This window comes from Oreochromis aureus, linkage group 17, assembly GCF_013358895.1.
Source record: "Oreochromis aureus strain Israel breed Guangdong linkage group 17, ZZ_aureus, whole genome shotgun sequence".
Lineage (NCBI taxonomy): Eukaryota > Metazoa > Chordata > Actinopteri > Cichliformes > Cichlidae > Oreochromis > Oreochromis aureus.
Window position 1 is genome coordinate 37,370,968 of NC_052958.1, and position 19,303 is coordinate 37,390,270.

Genomic DNA, 19,303 nt, shown 5'->3' on the forward strand with positions numbered 1-19,303 from the left:
GCTGCCATGGCTGCTATATAGAGGAGAAAGCAGCCATGGTAGTTTGTCTTGAAACAACAATTATACTCTTCACATTTCAACTTTTTTCTTGAAATAGAATTTGACTTTAATCTCAAAATGTCCACTTTATTCTCAAATATTTTTATCTTTAACGTGGCCCTAATACTCTGTTGTAGATGTCAGGTAGGGCTACACCGCTTTTATTCTGTGGCTAAAGCGTTAATTGTATTGGAAACACGATGACCAGTGCTTTTTGCTGGTTATTGTTCTATAGGGCAAGTGGCGTGTTTTACTGCTGTCAGATTGTGACAGAACGATCCAGCCAGACTGGACCCAGCATAATTTGTTTTTTGAAAACTTCAAGGAGTTTCTTAACCAGCCCCTCATTTTCCCTGGATGGTGGTTGTTTCCTTTTCGCCTGGAGGAAAAGGAGGAATTCAGGCAAAGGATCTGCAGTTCGGTTCATGCCTGGCCCCAGGCCATAATCCATCTATCTCTACCTGAGGAATTCCTTAGAGTTCAGAAGCTTCAATCAGTGATCACATAAAACATCAGTGTCACATCAGTGACCAGTGACGCTGGTCCAACCAGACTGGCCGGCCTGGTTGGACCAGTGTCATTGTACTGTTGATGATCATATGCATCCCCTTTCCTGCTCAGCCCAGCTCTGCTCCACAGTCCGCTCTCAGTCCATACTGCTATGCAACGGCCCCAGCAGCTATGCAATAGGGGAAAGTGTGATTAGTATGATGAAAATCATACCCTTGGAGGCCACCTCCTGCATTGTGAACAACAGAGGGTCAAACCAGCCATCCCAATTGTGTTCATCCTTGTGAACTTATGAATTATAGACTATAGAGTCTCATTCAGCAGCTCACCAGCCTGTCAGTCTGAAGGTGGTAGATGTTGGGCTGAATAGATTTAATGCCCAGTAATTTGAACAGCTCTTTTAGGGTGCGACACATGAATGACATGCCTTGGTTGGTCAGCATGTCTTTCAGGAGGGCGACTCGAGAGATGACCTGAAACAGCACCTGCGCCACAGTTTTTGCAGAAATGGCGTGCAATGGCACTGCTTCGGTATATCGCATTGCATAATCCACCAGAACTAAAACAGAGTGAAAGCCACATGCACTCTGGTGAAATGACCTGATGAGGTCCATGCCAATGCGTTCAAAAGGGACCTCTATTAATGGTAGTGGGCGCAATGGCTCCTTTCGACTGGCCTGCTGGTTCACCAGCTGACATTCCAGGCAGGATGGACACCATCGGTGCATCTACCTGCCTGCCCGACTGATAATATCGGGCCATTATTCGCTGCAGCGTTTTATCATATCCCATGTGTCTTTAATCAGTACAAAATGCAGGTAGGTCAACGCTGCCTTAGGGTCCACCATACGATCATCAATTGTTCACCTGATCAAAGGCTGGGCATAGGGTGTCATCATGAAACTGCTCTAGTGGGAAAAATCCCATCCATCCATCCATCCATCTTTATCCGCTTTATCCGGGGCCGGGTCGCGGGGGCAGCAGCCTAAGCAGAGAAGCCCAGACCTCCCTCTCCCCAGCCACCTCCTCCAGCTTATCCGGGGGAACACGGCCAGCCGAGAGATATAATCTCTCCAGCATGTCCTCCCTTCTCCCATCACTCACGAACAAGACCCCGAGATACTTGAACTCCTCCACTTGGGGCAGGAACTCATCCCCGACCCGGAGTGGGCACTCCACCCTTTTCCGGCTGAGAACCATGGCCTCAGATTTGGAGGTGCTGATCCTCATTCCCGCTGCCTCACACTCGGCTGCGAACCGTTCCAGTGCGAGCTGGAGGCCTTCACCCGATGAAGCCAACAGAACCACATCATCCGCGAAAAGCAGAGATGAGATTCTGAGGCCACCGAAGTGAAAGCCCTCCGCCACTTGGCTGCGCCTAGAAATCCTGTCCACAAAACACATGTAGCACCCTCAAGTATCCTTGAGAGGATAAAGAGCTGGTCCAGTGTTCCGCGACCAGGACGAAAACTGCATTGTTCCTCCTGTATCCGAGGTTCGACTAGCGGACGAACTCTCCTTTTCAGCACCCTGGCATAGACTTTCCCAGGGAGGCTGAGGAGTGTGATCCCCCTGTAGTTGGAACACACCCTCCAGTCCCCCTTCTTAAAGATGGGGACCACCACCCCGGTCTGCCAGTCCAGGGGTACTGCCCCTGATCTCCATGGAACATTGTAGAGGCGTGTCAACCAGGACAGCCCTACAACATCCAGAGCCTTCAGGAACTCGGGGCGGACCTCATCAACACCAGGGGCTCTGCCACCAAGGAGTTGTTTAACTGCCTCAGTGACCTCGCCTCCGGAAATTGGCGGGTCATTCCCCTCATCCCCAGGCTCTGCTTCCTCCTCGGAAGACGTGTCAGTGGGATTAAGGAGGTCCTCGAAGTATTCCTTCCACTGCCTGACAATTTTCTCAGTTGAAGTCAGCAGCGCTCCGCCAGCACTATACACAGTGCAGGTAGAGCACCGCTTTCCCCTCCTGAGACGCCTGACGGTTTGCCAGAATCTCTTCGAGGCAGTCCGAAAGTCTTTTTCCATGGCCTCTCCGAACTCCTCCCACACCCAAGTTTTTGCTTCAGCCACTGCCCGAGCCGCATTCCCCTTGGCCTGTCAATACCTGTCGGCTGCCTCCAGAGTCCCACAGGCTAACCAAGCCCGATAGGATTCCTTCTTCAGCCTAGTGGCTCCCTTCACCTCTGGTGTCCACCATTTGGTTCGGGGATTACCACCACGGCAGGCACCAACCACCTTGCAGCCGCAGCTCAATGCAGCAGCTTCGGCAATGGAGACGCTGAACATGCTCCATTTGGACATGTCCCCAGTCTCCCTCGGAATGCTGTTGAAGCTCTGCCGGAGGTGTGAGTTGAAGATCTCGCGGACTGGGGCCTCTGCTAGACGTTCCCAGCACACCCTCACTACGCGTTTAGGTGCACTGGGCCACCTGATTCAACTCACCACCAGGTGGTGATCAGTAGACAGCTCAGCCCCTCTCTTTACCCGAGTGTCCAGAACATATGGTCACAGGTCTGGTGATACGATTCAAGGCTTGCAAAATTTCAAAATCTCTGGTAGCCCTTCGGGCAGGCACTCTTCAGTTTTTGGTAGCCCAAAATAAATTTAAGTAGCCCAAATAAAAAAGAGAGCAATTTTTTAATGTTTTGTTTCCTTTACAATATTATACATTAAAGTATAATGTTGTAATGAAAACAAAAATTAATCAGAAAGTTGTTAAAATACAAATCACAACAACTGTATAAAAATCACAGTCATCAACTCAAATACTTGGTTCTAATTGAACAGAAATTTCTATGAACTTGTAAGAACTGTGTAGAACATGAATCAGTCTGTGTCAGATCCTGAATCTGAAATTTCCACTGAAGTCAAGGGTAATGGGTAAGTGGAACCAAGATCGAGGCCATTTGCTTTTTGAAGTTTGCAAAGACTGCTAAATTTGGCCAATGGTGGTTCGCTCTTTGCAACATAGTACGCTTCTGAAAGATTTTTCAGGACTTCTGCTTGTGCTTGGTTTATTTTTAGTATGTTTTTTGCAATTGCTGTTTGTTCTGGGAAAGACATTGCAGACTGGGCAATAATGCATTTCTTGCATTTCTCATGGGTTCTGATGGGGTCTTTCTTAAAATTACTGGTCCCAGTTACAAAGGCGCTTGTCGACTCAAATGAAATGAAACTCACAACACACCTGGCAGAACATCATGTTATTTAGCTCGTCATATTCCAGCCACAGAAATTCTTTTGTCCATGAAACCAAAAAAGCTGAGCTTTCTTTTTGCCTCATAGTCTGATTTGTCATAACTTTTCCGTTTTGTTGTAGGGCTTTATTTGGCTGCCCCTTCTTCACCCTGACCTGTCTTATTTGGCTCAGCAGAACTAAAATACCGGCGTAAATCCTGCTGCTTTTACACACGTACTTACATAACAGTCAGCGATTCTCTGCGCAATCAACCTCTCACATGTTTAAGCTTGCTGTGGGAGATTTCACTTGTCACGTTTGAATAGTAAGCTAATGAGTGACAAGACGATGTCAGAGGAATTGGTGCGCAATTAATCGTCACTCACCAATCAGTGCTGCCGCTCTCTACACACCGTTCGCGCGATCACAAAGTGAAAGTGAAAGCAAAAAACAAGCACAAATTCAAACGCGATTTCAATATGTCACATATTGGCAGTGGCTCATCGATGCCAATGACATAATTACTCAGCTACATTTTCGAAAGAATGCAAAAGCATTGACATATATTTTCCCTTCCTATGATAGCCCGATGGGCAGGGCTGAGATAGATTTTGGTAGCCCGACCGGAAAAATCGCTAGCCCCGGGACGTCGGGCTAGCGATTTTGCGAGCCCTGCAATTACAAAATCGATCATCCACCTGCGGCTTAGAGCATCCTGGTGCCATGTGCACTTATGGACACTCTTATGTTCGAACAAGGTGTTCGTTATGGTCAAACTGTGATTTGCAAAGAAGTCCAATAACAAACCACCGCTCGGGTTCAGATCAGGGAGGCCGTTCCTCCCAATCACGCCCCTCCAGGTCTCGCTGTCGTTACCCACGTGAGCATTGAAGTCTCCCAGCAGGACAACAGAGTGTCCAGGTGGAGCACCTTCCAGCACCCCACCCAGGGACTCTAAGAAGGCTGGGTACTCTGAATTGCCACTCGGCGCATAAGCACAGATGACAGTCAGGACCCGTTCCCCGACCCTAAGGCGCAGGGAACAAACCCTCTCATCCACCGGGAAAAACCCCAATGTACCGGCAGCAAGCCGAGGGGATATTAGAATACCCACCCCAGCCCGCCGACTCTCACCAGGGGCAACTCCAGACTAAGACAGAGTCCAGCCCCTCTCCAGAAGACTGGTTCCAGAGCCCAAGCCATGCGTAGAGGTGAGCCCAACTATATCTAGCTGGTACCTCTGAACCTCACGCACTAACTCAGGCTCCTTCCCCACCAGAGAGGTGACATTCCATGTCCCGATTGCCAGTCTTGGCAGCCGGGGATCAGTCCTCCAGGGCCTCTGCTCCTGGCCGCCACCCGGCACACAATGCACCCGACCCCTATGGCACCTCCTGCGGGTGGTGGGCCTGCGGGAGGATGGGCCCATGTCCCCTTTTCGGGCTGTGCCCGGCCGGGCCCCATGGACTAAGGCCCGGCCACCAGACGCTCGCCCTCGGGCACCCTCCCCAGGCCTGGCTCCAGGGCGGGGCCCCGGTAACCCTATCCTGGGCAGGGTAAACTGTTCCCTCGATGTTTTCTTCATAAGGGTCTTCTGAATTGCTCTTTGTCTGGTCCCTCACCCAGGACCAATTTGCCATGGGAGACCCTACCAGGGGTCAAAAGCCCCCAGACAACGTAGCCCCTGGGATCCCTGGGACACACAAACCCCTCCACCACGATAAGGTAGCGATTCACGGAGTGAATTACCAAATGGTAAATGGTAAATGGCCTGTATTTATATAGCGCTTTTCTGGTCCCTAAGGACCCCAAAGCGCTTTACATATCCAGTCATTCACCCATTCACGCACACATTCACACACTTTGTCTGGTAACCAGAGCGATGCAATAGGATATTTGTGAATGTCCCCATGCACACACCTAATCTCAACCCACCCTTCCTCCAACAATACCCCTGGTTCAACCAGGGTTTGCTGGACCAGGGTCTGGGTGCAGCTTGAGTCCACGAAAGCCTGGTGTAAACCCCCTTTGCACTGGAATGTGTCCCTCCTGGCTCGGGGGAGTTTGTTGGCACAGAACACCTGGCTGACTTTCATGAGTGGGCACTTCAGGCAGAAGTGTCCCAGAACATTCCTGCCCTGGCATCAGCACAGCCCCTGGTGAGCTGTTTATAGCGCCTGGAAACGCCGGGACCTGGATAGAGAGAGCCGAGAGGAAAGGGTTGTTGGATCATGGCTGACCATCCTTGGTGAAAGGGAGCAGCTGGCCTGTCCCCTCCCCTGGCAGCGATCTTGTGGGTGGGACCTCCGTCCACGCTGCCAGTGCCAATGCCGCAGCCAACTCCAGTTTCCCCAGACCGTGACACTTGACCCATTTCTCTGTTCCCCCTGGGAGCCACTCCCGCTGCGCCGCGGAGCCACTGGGCGAAAGCAGAGGGTTGATCCTTTGACATGTTGTGCTAGTAAGTTGGGCCCCACTGTAACATGACAAACACACACATACATACACAGCTCTCAGTTGTACTTTTAGGTGATGTGTATTTATACACTGTCCAGAGGTGATCACTCGGTTCCTCTCCGGATCTCCCTCCCACTCAGCCCAGCTCTGCTCCACAGTTCTCTCACCCCATATTGCTACCCACCAGGCCCCAGTAGCTACTGCATCGGGGAAACCGTGATTAGTCTCCCCTGGTACTGTCCCCTAAATCCACCCCTCCCCTTTAGACATTCTTTGATATACAACATCAATTGTGCTAAATCAAGAGATAGGTCATTGGTTTCCCCAATTTGTTAGAGCTGCAATAACAAACTCAGACTGTTAATTCCAAGTGCTGTGTTTCCTGCGCACAATGCTTTTGTGCATTATATTTAATTTGTTGCTGCTTGTCAAAAGTGTCCCCACTGTACCCATTCAACTCTGCTCAATTATAGTACCGTGTTCTCTTCCAAAAGACTGACAGCACTGACAGCTTGTTGGTTGATCCCTCCAGTACGTCTCTGACTTAATTATAACCTCTTTTGATCCACAAACTCTGGCAGAATCTGGCTCTCTGTGGAGGGAGAATCATCCATCTCCTCTGCCCACTCAGTTTGACACTCATAGCTATGCAGATTTCTGTTCTTGTCTTTCATACTTTTTTAAACCCGTAAGGAGTACATGGGGTCTTGGGCAAGGTGGCTGTAGTAAGTTACTAAAGATACTGCTGCATAGATATAAAGAAAATGTACAAAATCACATGAAAAAGGTTTCATCAAAGTCTGATTAAAAAATAGTCCAAAATGTACTCATATTTAGTTTAACCTAGTAGTGTGTCAACTCGGGAAGTCAGCATTTTCTCATAATACCCAGAATCATCTTTATTTGGCTAAGTTTGTGCACACAAACAAGGAAAATGACTCTGTTTACTTTTGGTGCTTCAGTCTCATAATTGTGTAGTGTTCATGCAACTGCTAGTTCTGCTCAGTCCAAAGAAACTAAATGAATCCATAAAACAAAACAACATCAAAAACAAACAAACAACTTAATGTAAAACTTAGTGTGTCAGAGAAAACAATAACCTTGCTTGAGCTGTCCAAAAGGACTTAGTTAAAGTGCCTGTGGCACAGTCCCCAATATCTGTTCATACAGTTTAACAAACATTCCATTCAGCTTCTGGCTACAATTGTTTCCAAGTTTGACTGAAAGTTAACAAGTGTACAATCTTATTTAGCAACTACAGTCAGACTATGGAAAACAATGACTGTATTGGCACAATCTATGTGTGTTGCAGGGCAATCAGTTTTGACAAATTAGTGAAAATCTCAAACCTGCTGCTGTCTACATACACAGTAACATACACAAATTCACATTAAACAAAAAATTACATTATTTTCAAGATCAGCCCAAACATCATAGATTTGAAACAAAAAATCAGAAATTCCTCCACAAATAGTTACATAATTGCTGCAGAAAAACAATTTAACTGCAAAATGTCACGGGCTCTCAGTTCTTAATATAGAAATATATATCAGAGTACAACCACTGGGCAACCAGTGGAGAAGAATCTCCTAATGCAAAGAAATGCATCACAAATGAGTTGCAGTAGACGTGTATAAGTGAAGTTCAGATAGATGAAAACTGTAATTTTTCACTGAAAGTACACAGGAGCTAGTCCTGATCAAATGACTGGTTGTTCTACAAATATTGCCATGACCATCGATTATCATTTCAACGTGTATAACTTCCATAATGCACTGAAGACACACTTTTAACACTAACCATTCTATGGTGGGGTGTTTGTTTATTTGTTTGTTTTTTTAACTTAGAAAGCTATGACAATACATCAGTGTGATTGGTCAGCTGCAGTGATGGTACTGTAGAACATAAAATACTTGGCAACTTCATCCATCATCAAAATGTCCATCTCTTTTTGGACATGGTAATATGTAGAAGACACACTTATTATTCTGGAAATGCAACTTTTTGAGGTGCTGATTTTCCTGAGTTAATCTCAGCCTTTCACAGTTTATGTAACATGCGTTGAACTCCTTTAGATTCCCCATTATACAAGAGCAAAGAGGAGATGTTAGTTCTTGATTCTGCCCAACTAAGGCTGCAAGAAGCAAGAGCTGAGTAATGTACTACACTGATGCAGTGAAGGGGGAGAATTCACTTTCCTCTACCTCATTCATGTGTTTGTCGCAGACAGAGTGGGCCTCTTACCTTTTGTCCATGCCCTCCTGTCTTCCAGAGACATGTTCGCAGCACTGATGCGTGAAATTGTAAAATTGCTAATGACATTTTCCTTGCATATTGGTTTCCCTTAAAATGGTTCTTCCAGGACTTGAGGAGTGCAGAGTGTGTGTATGTGCTAAGGGGGCATGCTCGAAGACACACATCCTCCATTTTTCAATTTCTACAACGCAGACTGCCAAAAGCGCTTAATGTGGGTTATAAATTTAATTGGATGGATAACTGTGCCCTTTGCTAATGCCACCTTTGCCATGTCCTTGACTTTTCCTTACACTCTTGTATTCCCTCTAACTATGATTATACTAAGTTTCATTTGGTACAGCTTTATATAGGTACTTAGGATACCCTAGGTGCAGTGGTAAAAGTCAAGTAAAGTTTTGTTGCTTGATTGTGCTAGAAAATATATATTTATTACATTCTTTGTACGCTGTTGTAAAAAGCATTTGCCCCCTTCCTGATTTCTTAATTTTTGTATCTTTATCGCACTTACATGTTTCAGATCATCAAACACATTTTAACATCAGACAAAGATAACCTAAAGTAAATACATAATTCAGTTTACCACCCTGGCCTTGTGTTAAAAAGGTATCACTCCCCCTTGTTAAATCATGTATTAACTGTGATTGCACTTTTTGAAAGCCGGGTTTAATGAGCAACACCCAGGTCTGATTACTGCCAGACCGTTGAATCAAGATCTTTAAATAAAACCTGTTTGACAAAAGTAGGCTAGATAATCTCAAAAATGCTACAATCTAAAGAAACCGCTGAGAAACAAAGTCAGTGACGTCTATCAGTCTGGAAAGGGTTACACAGCCGTTTCTAAGTGAACCACAGCGAGTGTCATGATCCTGGATTTTGGACGCAGCATTTTCACTTTTAGAATCTTTTTGATATTCTCTGTTTGACTTTGTTTAATTCAGATTTCATCTCTTATCTGGACTTGCCAGCTCACCTTAAAAAAAGATTTGTTTTTGTCTATTCTAATCTGTTTTGGAGTCTGCATTTTGGGTCTAACCCCAGACACATTATGCCTCCATCGATAATGGAGACAACTTGAACCCGAGATGAACCTTCCAAGGAGGGTGCATCAATGACTCATACAGGAGGTAACAAAAGAGCCCAGACCAACATCTAAAGAACCGCAGGTCTCAGTTAGAGTCAGTGTTCACAATTCAACTCAACAATATGAAAGAGACTGGGTAAAAATAGGCCTGTCAAGAGTTCTGAGGCAAAAACCACCTCTTACCAAAAAAGAACACAAAGGCTCGTTTTACATTTGGCAAATAACATCTTAATGATTCCCAAGACTTTGGGGAAAATATTCTGTGGAATGATGAGATAAAAGTTTTGGATCCTCTAGAACAGGGGTCTCCAACTCCAGGCCTCGAGGGCCGGTGTCCTGCAGGTTTTAGATCTCACCCTGGGTCAACACACCTGAATCAAATAATTAGTTCATTACCAGGCCTCTGGTGAACTTCAAGACATGTTGAGGAGGTCATTTAGCCATTTGAATCAGCTGCGTTGGATCAAGGACACATCTAAAACCTGCAGGACACCAGCCCTCGAGGCCTGGAGTTGGGAGACCCCTGCTCTAGAATCTTAGTCAAACATTGTGGAGATTGTGTGATGTTCTGGGGCTGCTTTACTCTTTTGAGACTTGGACTACTTACCTTCCTGTGTGTAACCATGAACTCTGCTCTCTACCAGAAAATCCTGAAGAAGAATGTCCGGCCATGAGGTGGTGCCCTCAAGCTCGAGGTCACTTGGGTTATGAAGCTCAAGGCTATAAATGAAGGCTTTAGGGTGGCCTGTTCAATGTCCAGACTTAAATCCAATTAAGATGCTTTGACATGAACTTAAGAAGGCGGTTCATGCTCATCCTCTAATGTGGCTAAATTTGAAAAGATTCTGCAAAGAAAAGTGGGCCAAACTTGCTCCACAGTGATGTGAAAGCCTCACTGCCAGTTATCGCAAATGCTGGACTGCAGCTCTTACTGTCAGGGGTGGTACAACCAGTTACAGGTTCATCAGGCTATGACTTTTTCACAAAGGGCCTGGTAAATTTAGTTAGCTTTTTTTGCCTTTAAATGAAATCATTTAAAAACACACAGCGGCATGACGGCATGTTGGTTAGCAATGCTGCCTCAGAGCAAGAATGTGAACTTAATGTCAGTCTACTTAATTTCTTTATTTTAACTCTACCTCACTTTTAAAGTCCAGTTGAATTTTATCACAAAGGAATAAATTCAAGACCAAAATAATGTGACCCATGTCACCAATTTTCAGAATTCTAGCTTCAGTCGCATACACTGTAGTCTAGAAGGCTTCATTCAGTATGGTGTTTGTCTAAAAAGAGCCCTGTATATACATGACAGAGCTTACACAGTGTGTTCATTGTAGGCTAAACTGTGTTTTACAAAGTGTGAGTGAACAAAGACACTGAAGATCAGCGCACTTCACACAGAATAAGGCTGAAGACTATAAAAGTTTCATTCACTGACATAAATAACTGCTGCTGTTTCAGTGCCAGCACGTGACTGTGTGTGTACTTTTCAGTGTGTGTGTCTGATTTCTCCTTTTCTAAATTTAGAATGTTTGCCTTTTTTTGTAGATTCATGAAATGGCGTTGAGAAGTTGAAACAAGCATTTTAAGCTGTAGCATCCACCACAGATGCTTCGGCTTTTTAGATTCGTCTTAATCAAACAGGCCACTGAACGTGTGTGTATATTTCTGGCATGGAGAATGGCTCTGTTGTTTTGCTGTGTTTTCAGGGTCAGCCTTGGCCTCGCCTCAGGCCACGTCAGCCAGTGCTATCAGGCTCAAAGAGGAGCCTCTCTTCACACGAATAATAATTAGGAAACTCAGTGCCAGTTGACAAAGAACTGGACCATCTGGGTTCGATCCTTCTAGCCTTACACAGGCCCTGCTGTCCAGTGTGTGTCTGTCTGATGTGCTGCAGACTTCAACTGTGTGGCAAGATAAAGCTTTTTATAGACAGCAGAACCGCCACAGTGCATTAGAATCTGTGAAGGGCTGTAGATGTGCTGCACTTTTAAGAGGGCTGTTTGTCTCTGAGTGAGAAAAGGTTTCAGTCCATGTGCACAGAAAGAAGTGAAACTTTCAGTATTATATATAAATATTCTTTTTAGCTTTACGCTATCAAAAACTTGCGTCTAGTTCCCAGACTACTTGGTCTGGATCGTGGTGCTAGGACTTCTCTCTGTAGCAGCAAAATCCAGAATCTCATTTAAGATTCTGAGGTCAGGCCAGATGGGATGTATAATCCCTGCAACATATTCAGAGCCTGCTCAGGGATCTCCTCTTAGTTAGACATGCATGGAAACCTCCACAAGGTTCCATCCAAGGGGCATGCTCATCAGCTGCATGTATATCTAGGATGGATCAACCAACAAACTGTCCTGTTGAGAAGAAGTGGTTCTACACACTCACTATAAGCGCACTTTAAAACCTGTAAAGCATTTCATTTGAGACGGACCTATGGGGAAAAAGGCACATTGTTGGCTTTTAGTTATGTTTCAGTTTGTGCTCATATGGCCCATTACAGACAACTAAAAGCTGGGAATATCAAGTCAGATGGACAGATAGGAAAGTCATTTTTGACATTCCACAGGTTTTTTTGCAGTGTATCTTCTTGGTGAAATGTGGTGTCAACCATCCAATGCAAGGTGGAGATGAGTGTCCGGAGTAAATTGTGACAAAAGGATAGCAGCAAGAGTGAAAGGGAAGCTTCAAAAGATGGCACTGAGACCTGCCTTTATGCATGGTTTAAAGATTGTGGCATTAAGAAAGGACAGGAGGCAGAGTTGAAGACTTTATATTGGGGGTGACCAGGAGGAAAAGAAATGATTATGCTGTATCAGAAGCACAGCTCAGGTTTGACAGTTCGGAAACAAGATCAGAGGCAAAGCTGAGACATGTACAGAGTAGAAATAAATATAATGCACAAAGAATGATGAATATAGGATGATTAATATAGAGCTGCCAGCCAGGAGGAAAAGAGGAAAACCTCAGAGGAGGTTTATGGAGGTTTATGAAGGAGGACATGTTGGTGTGACAGAAGAGGATGGCAGAGATAGGCTGAGACAGAGGCAGATGATATCTGCTGTGGCAACCAAAAGAAGAAGAAGGTGCATTTCAGCTGAAGTCCTTGCCTGCCAGAAGAAAGCACTTCATTTAGTTTCTTTGTGTTTCAAGTATTTAAATGATGCTACAGAACCAAGTCACTGATTCACACACACACACGCACACACACTGCTGGGATTAACAACAGCTGCAAAAGTCTGTAAGTAAGTTCTTGGAGTTAAGTTCTGGATTTATGTTCTTGGAGTTTAAAGTAGGGTGGGAGGCAGAGCTTTTAGCTTTCAGACCCCTCTTTCTGCATCGTACTTTTGTTTACTTGAAGTTTGGCATAATTATTTTGGTCAAATGCCATTATTTGCAAATAATTATTTATAATTCTATCATTGGAGGTTACTTTGATTAGCATTAATTTCACAACCAGTAAACCCGAAAATTCTGCACATTTTATTTCGTAATTGCACAGCAAATATACAAAGATTTACTTTGTAGTAGATTGTGTATGCTCCTCCATATATAAAAAAGCACTTAAAAATTACACAGTGGAAGACAAGAAGTTTATATGCATTGTGGATGTGCTGTATCATTGATAAACACCTTTATAACTTAGATTCGAAAGTTTAGAAGTATGCATATATCTGTGTGTGTATCTGAGCGCAAGCTATGAGATGTGATGAGCAGGAATGCAAAATTGGTAACAAACCAACAACGAAGAAGAAGAGAAAAGAAAAAGAAGAAGAGGAAGACGAGGAGAGAGAAAAAGGAAAACTAGTCAGTAATACCAGCGTGGTGCTAGAGATGGGTAGAGAGGTGGTGATTCAGAATTTGCATAAGCACTGTTAGAAAAATAAAGTAACATGACACAAAACATCAGCTGAGTTGATGATAATGAAAGGACTGCCATGGCAGCAGCAGTAATAGCAAAATAATTGGTAAATATGCTAATTGTGCATTCTGTAACAGTGGCTTGATTTGAAAGGAAAGAAAAATAAAAGCCACTGAGCAGCAGCGTCACCATCACAGGGCAGAGAGGCAGCTGAAGGGGGTAAGGTCTGGCAACACTGACGTTGTCTTGTTAATAATATATAAATTTTTGTTCTATTAAATTTTCTGCTATTCTTAGCATTTATTTTAGTTAGTTTAAGTAGACCCTAATGATGTAATTGTGTGTCATTCTCAGGCCTAATAGGAGAGGGATGGCCTAGCCTGTTAAACAGTCAGGGATGTGATGACCATGATGTTTCAGTGGCTCAGAAGACTGAAATAGTAATCTAAGCATTCTCCATGCTCTTAAGCTGCAATGCTCTTAGGTTGAAACATGTAAAGTCCCCGATTCTTAATGTTCCTCGAAATTTGTATTGCTACCAATATTAAAGTGCTCCAAGAATCCCAGCTGTGTTGTCCTGTGTGGTAACTAATTCCCCGGATTACACATAAAAAGAAAAGTGTGCAGCTAATATGTTGGACATGGACCGGATACAACAGATATATAAATTAATACAGACATAAAAAATACAATAAAAGCATTAGCAACACTAACAATTATAATCATTCAGACTGAACAGGAAATAATACTATATCAATATGTGATTGATAATAGCAATAATAATGATAAACAGTAGTAGTAGTAGCATCCTTGCTATTGTTATTGTTATCACCACCAATACCAATATAAAGCTAGCAACAACATCCAAACGTAGTCTTCATGACAGGAACTTTCTGCCAATAATCCCACAAAATGGGAAGTGATAGAAAGGAGTCCAAAATGTTCACTACTTGGTGAAATATTAAATAATGATTTATTATTTTTGTATATCAAAACAAATGAATAAGTTAACCACAAGATGCAATTCAATTCAGTTAAATTAAACACAATATTATTAATATATAGTGCCATATCAAAACAACAGTTACCTCAAGGCACTTTATAAAGACCCTGGGCAGCTATCGAGCGTGACCTGTTGGGAGTGAGGGGTGGAAGACAAACATGATGATTTTAGATTATTTAGAATCATTATACTATCAATGCAACAAGTCCCAAATTCCCTTTAAATTCTCCATCAGTTGTGCATAAAGTGGAACTGGAAACAAAACAACATTTAATTGCAGGCTTTTTAAAAAAGACAGACTTAGTGACAGCAATACTTTAAAGATAAGACTTTCTGTGGGGAAAATGATTACAGACAGTTGTTTCCCCAGTGGAAATACAGCGAGGGGAACTAAAGCTTCCTGTATTCTTTAAGTTTGTGCAGTGGAAACATGACTTTTGTCTGATGTTTAAAAAATCCACTTTTTTTTTTAAATGGACAGCATGAATTGGATGGAAGTTGAATTTAAATTGTTCCAACCTTTGAGAAGTTAATGCAACCTGATTTGATGAGCTGAATTAAATCTACTTGAGTCAAATTTTCTGACACAAGTTCAGCTGCACACTAATTATGTAGGTAATCCCTCTTGCAGAGACTCAGGTATTCACTCTTCACATGCCATATAAATGTGATCCATACCTAAAGAGTCTATGTCTTTTCCATAAATCAGTTAGCTTTCAAATCCAAATCCTTCGGCAGAGAATATCTGAATCAAAAGGAGGTGTTAAGTTACTTATTAGAAAATGTCAGATATTCACAAAGGAGCTAATCTTCTTCAGTTGAATAAATTCTCTCTGCTTTCTCTCACCTTGTCAAGCTGCCTGCTTGCACAGGAGCCAGTAAATTAAGTCTAAGCCTGTCTTCTGTATTCCTGTCATGTGTCATCTCATTTAGCTCCTGTGAAGAATATTCCCTGTTGATGATCCTGACCCTGCTCAATACCAGAAATCGGTAAAGAAATATAAAATTCCTTCTCAGTTATATTTACATTTATATGTGGACTTGGATTTTCTCAGCTATGACAGATATTTATTCATCTTTAGGCACACAATGTCTACATTCCACATACTGGATTTTAACTTTATTGAAGTTCAAAAGTTATTATTTTCATAGAATTCTGACACTTACATATACATGACTATATACTTTTTGGCCAGTGCTGCTCGTCTGTGGTTCCTGGTCCAAGTCACTCGAAATGTAAAGGGATGCAAAGCACTGTTACATAGAATTATGTGTGTGCAAAATGGTTAATCACAAATGCATTTTTCACAAAAAAATTACCCCTTTTTAAAAATCTCTTCTTGGAAAAAACACCTTTTATTGTGATTAGGCACTGTGCACAGACACCACACGGGCAGCTTCCATCTTTTATCACTGGTATTTGTTTTGAAAACTAATTCTCTGCGGGATTGGACCTTCTGGGTTTGGTTACTAATCCCAGCTGTGCACTGTCAAGTTTTATCCTGAATATTATTCACAAAAACTTCAAAATCAGGAATATTGGAAAACAATATTTATTTTGTAATTTGCACTTTGTGGTAAGGCACATTTAATTTGATTTAAATTGTAATAGTTTACTAGTAGAGTACTTGGGTAACTGGGTTTGTGGAGGAATGTATGGGTGTCAGAGTGTTTAACTGTTCATTAGGGCTGCCACGATTAGTCGACTAGTCACGATTACGTCGACTATCAAAATCGTCGACGACTGATTTAATAGTCGACGCATCGTTTGAAGCTTTGTAAGATCACAAAAGACGCAGGAATAAGTAGTAGGATTTAAGAGTGTAATAACGGACTGAAACAGAAGATGGCAGCACTGCATGTACAAGGATGCCAGCTGCCGTTACACTCCGAAGAAGAAGAAGCAGCAGTGTCCCAGAATTCATAGCGCGGCCCTGCTCAGTTTTCAACAATGGCGGCAGCTAGTTAGTTTTAATATTACTCTTATTAATCTTTCTGGGTCACAAAATAAACGTTTAACATATTTTCAGGCGAGAATGTAGCTGTGTAAACCTCAAATATTTGCTCACTTTATCAAGACACTGCATATTTTCAAAAGCGCCCCGACGCTTTGGAGACGTCTGTTACCCACTAGCTCGATAGCTAGCCGGGGCAAGGCTCACTAGAGCCCGTGAGAACACCGGACTCCCGGCAAATCGTTTTCAAACCCACCACTGTCTTTCGCTACTCAGGTTAAACATATATAAGTCAGTTAGATAACTTAAAAATGTTATTGTTTGGCCTTTTTTGAGTATTTTATTTGTTCCTGAGTAAATCGGTTTGGCTGAGATTAAAGTTTATAGTTTATACACGACTGAATAAACGCTCAAGCAGACAACTGATTATCAGAAGTGTGAGATGTTCGAGAATATACTCCGGTGTCCCGTTATATTTTAGATAGCAAGGAGTTTATTAAACTTTACCGAAACAATCTGTAAATCTCATTAAATTTAATAAACTATCATCTTGTCTTTATTTTTAGTTAGCACATACCCTAAACACTTAAAACTGTAAGCTAATGTTATATAAGAGCAGATGCTGCTGGTGCAATAAGCTGTACGTTTTACGTCCAATGGATGCATGATCCGATTAGTCGACTAATCGCAAAAATAATCGGTGACTAGTCGACTATCAAAATAATCGTTTGTGGCAGCCCTACTGTTCATGCAACCTGTAGAAAAGCTTACTTGCCAAAACTTAGAACTCCAACCTTCAAACTTGGTTACCTCTGGCTCCAAGAAACTAACTTGGCAGAGGTTACTACTCAGGCTTAAAAGACCTATTATTAAAGAGCAATGTTGGGTACTTCCATTTTTTATATACAGTAACAGCTTATGATCACTCATGCTAATGACAATTATAAATTTGTCGTGTTAGGGAGGGTCATGCTTACAAGACATAAACACCAATTTAACTCCAAATTTCAGTAAAACATAGTTGCTTTTCAACATGTGTAATGTATTAGAAAACCAACCTTTTTGTATTCCTTCGTCTGGCTGTCTTAAGTGCACAGGGTTGAGAAACAGCACTTTGAGTCAGCCATTACGCAGCCAGACATGAGCGTGAATGATGAATCACTGATTTCCCACGCTTTAACTGGACTACAGAAGTTTTATTTTTCCTGAGAATAAACACTTGATTAGAATCAAATTGCTAGAATTAGATTTTCTGTTCACATCTCTAAACTGTGTACAACAGCGGTCCAGAAAGCTCAACATATTCCACTCATCCATTAGCCATCCTTGTTCCTGGCTGTCCACAGTAAACTTTGTTAGTCCATCACAGGGTTAAACATTCAGACACAACATTCTGACACAGTAATGAACAATTTAGAATCACCGTTTACTAAACTTAAGTGAATCGTATTTGTATGACTCCTGTACAGTGCTGTGAAAAATTATTTTGCCCCTTCCAGATTTCTTAGTCTTTTGCAGTTTTATATTTCTCACACTTCAATTTTTCATACTATTAAACAAGTTTTAATATTAGAGAAAGATAACCTGGGTAAATACAAATTGTAATTTTTAAAACTATCCCAACGTACCTACAAAACTTTGGGTTGTAAATCTGTTACAAATTATGCAATAAGTTGAACTGCAAAAATAGCACTGTCTACACATTTTAGCTGCAAAACTGACATTAACAATAAAACTAAAGAAGCAGGCTCTAAAACATGTATGCTACTTTAAAACGGAAACAAACACGTTTTTCACAATCAATCTAAATCCAAAATTTCAAGCTGCCATAGTACAATTACCCCAAACATACCAATCTGAGCTCAGGTGGATGTCTCAGGTGGTTTAAAAAGCAAAGTCTAAATGTGTCCAAGCAATAGATTTAAATCTGATATTTGGTATGATGAAAGGGTCTAGATGCACCCTTCCTCTAATGTGTAATCTTTACTTTTTTATGTCAGTATGTGGTCTGAGAAAATCGCCTCTGCACCATCCGCCCCCTTGTGATTTTGGCAGTTGAAGTTACTCTGAAATGACACTAAAATTACATAACTTGTGTTTCGTAAAGACCCCGGAGAGTAGAGAAAAAAAGTGATATTCTCTATCCAAAGAAAGAGTATGACAGAGAGAGACGGTTTAAATGATAGCTACTTTTCTAAATTACAGAAATTTTTACATCCCCTCGAGATGGCTCAATGAAGGATTTTCTCCAGGCTGTGACCCCGAGTCAGGTTGTTATGTACTTACTGCCTTCTGACCTGACCTCAGGAGCCATTATACCAGTCCTCTGAGGTCCTGGTGGTGAGCAGTGGGCATGATAATGCAGCAAAAATCTAAATGCTACTTTAACATAAAAATTAGCAGTTAGAAGTCAGAAAAAGTAGGATAAATCCCATTAGTAGACATGAAAATGAGGGTCTGATTTGTGTTTGTGTGATGTTAAAAAAGAGCATAAATTATCAGTTAACCTTCAACAGATAAATAAATAAAAGAAAAAGAGAATTCTCTGAACATCTGCTGCCAAAAGCTGCAGTCTGTTGGCTTGGCAAGTGGAGATGAAACCATCTCAACGCATCTTTTCTGGGGCTGTGACAACCTCTCTGAAGTCCCTCATCTCTGAGTGATAGTGGCTGCTGGTGCCCAGACCAGTCAGCCAGTGGATAAAACTGGATCAATGTGACAGTGATGATGTTTTATGGTGCCAATAAGATGCTCTCTGCTATAAACATCGAGATTCAGTAATGGACTGGGGTGGTACTTGTAAAGCCAGAGCGTACTTGCTTTCACGAAATTGGATTCCAGTGTCTCTCTCTCTGGTTAGTGATGAGTGGAATTCAGCTGCTTTGCTGTGTTTTGAGATTCTACAGTACAAGAAAGGATTCCACAGTGACCTAAAAATATGTCTCTTTTTC